Source organism: Primulina tabacum, chromosome 13, assembly GCF_025594145.1.
Source record: "Primulina tabacum isolate GXHZ01 chromosome 13, ASM2559414v2, whole genome shotgun sequence".
NCBI lineage: Eukaryota > Viridiplantae > Streptophyta > Magnoliopsida > Lamiales > Gesneriaceae > Primulina > Primulina tabacum.
The window spans coordinates 1,934,314-1,938,032 of NC_134562.1; the positions used below are offsets into that span (position 1 = coordinate 1,934,314).

The 3,719-nt window shown below is 36.5% G+C and overlaps 1 pseudogene; it reads left to right on the forward strand.

Annotated features, from left to right (window-relative positions):
- The first annotated feature begins 1,303 nt into the window (after window positions 1-1,303).
- Window positions 1,304-3,052, forward strand: LOC142523130 (uncharacterized; annotated as a pseudogene).
- Window positions 3,053-3,719: the final 667 nt, after the last annotated feature.

Here is a 3,719-nt window from a genome sequence, read left to right on the forward strand (position 1 = left end):
AATCATTTTTCTTGTAGTGTTAAGTTTTAAAAAAAGCCTGTCTGAGACCACTCTTTATGTCAAACATCAAAGTATTGATGTTTTGATAGTCTCTCTTTATGTCGATGATCTTTTGCTGACAGGAAATAATGCACAGCTGGTTGAGAACTTCAAACAAGAAATGATGAAGGTTTTTGAGATGACAGATCTTGGGTTGATGACCTTCTTCCTTGGAATGGAAATTAAACATGCTGAGCATGAAGTCTTCATCTGCTAGAAGAAGTATGCCAAGGAGATTTTGAAGAAGTTTATGCTTGAAGAATGCAAGGAAGCAAGCACTCCTATGAATCAAAAGGAGAAGTTGTGTAAGGAAGATGGAGCTGATAAAGTTCATGAAGGATATTTCAGAAGTTTGATTGGTTGCTTGATGTATCTTACAGCAACACGTCCTGATATTTTAAATGTTGTAAGTATCTTATCTAGGTTTATGCATTGTGCAAGTGAATTTCATTTCAGGGTTGCCAAAAGAGTGATTCGGTATGTCAAAGGTACAAGTGATTTCGGTGTTAAATTCACAAGAAGTAAGGAGTTCAATCTGGTTGGCTTCTCTGATAGTGACTGGGTAGGTTCCATTGATGATATGAAGAGTACCTCAGGCTACTGTTTTACTCTTGGATCTAGTATTTTCTCATGGAGTTTGAAGAAGCAAGAAACCGTAGCTCAATCCACTGCTGAAGCAGAATTTGTTGCTGCAACAGCTGCTGTCAATAAAGCTTTGTGCCTGAGGAAGATTTTAATGGAACTAATTCTGGAGCAGAAAGAAAGCACTGAGATTTTTGTTGACAACCAAGCAGCCATTGTCATTTCCCATAATCCTGTGTTTCATGGGAAAACTAAACATTTCAACATCAAATTGTTTTTTCTAAGAGAAGTGCAAGAAAGAAGAACTTGTGAATTTGGTTTACTGCAAATATGAAGATCAATTGGCAGATTTGCTTACAAAGCTACTTCCAGTCAGCAAGTTTGAGTTTCTAAGACAGAAACTTGGTATTCACAGCTCCTAAAGCAAGGAGGAGTGTTGGAATACATGCTTAGGACTGCTGAACAAGTCTAAGTTTGATTGAGTCAAAGTTGTTCCTCATTCTTAGGAGTTGGTTGGGGTGTGCTGTTCATATTCAATTTTTCATGGCTTTTTTTAGGATTAGTTTGTTATTTAAATTGTAATGCTTAACGTTGAAAAGTGTGTTCTGACTTCCCTTCAAGCTACAGCAACTTATTCAAGTCTTCTCTTCTTTCTCATTTTAATTACCAACAAAAACTAGCAATGGCAAAGCTAATTTCTAGCAATAATACTCATTCCATGGAGTTGTTGTTAAGCCTTCTGTTCTTGTATTTTACCACTACTCTTGTGACTTGCTTGAGCAACGAAACCGATTTTTCAGCCCTACCGGCCTTCAAGAACGCTATTCATGTTGATCCCTTGGGGTCTCTGAGGTTGTGGAATGAATCTGTACATTTTGGTGATTGGGAAGGAATTCTCTGCAGCAAAAGGCATCGAGGACAAGTTGTATCCATTAACTTGATGTCCCGTGGCCTCGTGGGATCCCTTTCACCCCATTTAGGCAATCTTTCTTTTCTTAGAAAGTTTATTTTACAAAACAACAGCTTTCACAGGTGAAATCCCAGAAGAGTTTGGTCGTTTGAGGCGGCTCCAGTTTTTTGAGTTCAGTAACAATTCTATCAGTGGAGGGATACCAAGAAACCTGTCCATGTGCTCAAATCTTTATTACCTGAATTTGATCGACAACGAACTCACAGGAATCATCATACCAGAGCTTGGTTCTTTGTCTAAACTTAAAGCTTTAGGCTTAGCCAAAAAAAATCTCTCTGGCAATATTCCACCATTTATGGGAAATCTAACCGGTTTAGGTATGTTATCTCTGGCAAACTGTGTGTTGCAAGGAGAAATTCCCGAGTCACTTGTCAATCTCCGGAGCTTATTGGTTATCAGTTTATCGAACAACGAGTTGACTGGTGCAATTCCATCTGGTTTATATATTATTTCCAGTATATCTTATTTCATAATGAGCCACGATAGACTCAAAGGAAACATTCCTTGGAATATAGGCTTCACACTTCCAAAACTGACGTATTTTGATTTGGGAGCGAATGATTTAAATGGACCCATTCCACTTTCAGTCTCAAATGCTTCCTTTCTTGAAAGAATATATTTATTTTCAAACAAATTTACAGGGAAAAATCTAAAATATTACAACAGGCTTCCATCTCTTCTAGAACTCCTCATTTACTCTAACAGTATTGAGAAGATATTAACTTTATTTTATCCTTGACAAATTGTACTAATCTTGAAGTACTAGTTGCCGCCGATAATCTTTTGAGTGGTTCTTTGCAAGACTCCATCGCCAATCTCTCAAGTCAGCTTAGAGTCTTGTACCTAGATGATAATAAAATACATGGAAACATTCCTTCGGGTATTCAAAACCTCATTGGTCTGACACGCATCGGTTTTGAAGGCAATTTTATTGACGGTCCTATTCCTTCCGGCATAGGAAAACTAAGTAGGGTGCAAGAAATTTATCTGGATGTAAACAAGTTGGCAAATGAGATACCAGCTTCTCTTGGGAACTTGACGTTGTTGAATCATGTTGACTTGAGTTATAACCACTTGGGAGGAACGATTCCTCAAAGTCTAAGTAATTGCACCAGCTTGCTATACTTAGACCTTTCCTTTAACAATTTCATCGGGCCAATACCTCCAGACATTTTTAGCCTTTCATCCATTTCGATTTCTTTTAACTTGGCCAACAATGCCTTCACGGGTTCTATTCCACAAGAAGTCGATTTTCTAAGTAATCTTGTATACATGGACGTGTCTAACAATAGATTATCAGGATTTATGCCAAGCACTTTGGGCAGTTGCCTTCTGCTCGGACGTCTTCACCTGGAAAACAATTATCTTGAAGGAAAAATACCTGATGCACTTAATGCTTTTGAAGGGAAATATAATTTACATATAAAATTGATTTCCTTAATATTATTTTTTCCTTGTTGATTTGATTAAGTATAATATTTAATTATGATTTTGCCTTTCTAGATAATTATGTTAAGATTTTATTGTGATATAATATCTTCCTTAATTTTAATTTCATCTTGATAAGATTATGTGGAATATTGTGTTTTACTTTTCTAGATATTATATTTATGATAAAGATCTTGAAGATATGATATTATTGATTTAACTCTTGATTTATTTATTTTGTAGATTTCCTTGTGAGATGAAGTGAATTTTAAATATAAGAGATGAAGATTCAAAAATAGAGAGAGAGAGAAGTGAGAGAGAAGAAGAAAAATTCAGAGAATTCACGTGTAGAATTTTCGTGGAGGTGATTTTCGTGGGAGCTTAAAAGAAAGAATTTTCGTGGGAAAAATTCAGAGAGTTCGTGTGTAGAATTTTCGTGGAGACAGAGTGTTTTTTGTGGAAAGTTTTCGTGAAGAGTTTTCACGTGAGGAGAATTTTTGTGGAAGAATTTTTATTGGAGAGATTTTCGTGGAGATTTTCGTGGGAGATTTTTGTGGTGGCCTTCTTCCTCTTCCTCGGTCAATATTCACTCACGTGTGCACGTTCAGAAATTCAGAGAAAACCTTATTCAAGAGACGTGCTGTGAAGAGTGTGATAAAGTGTTGCTGTGAATGTTGAGAACATCTGCGGACAACAGTCT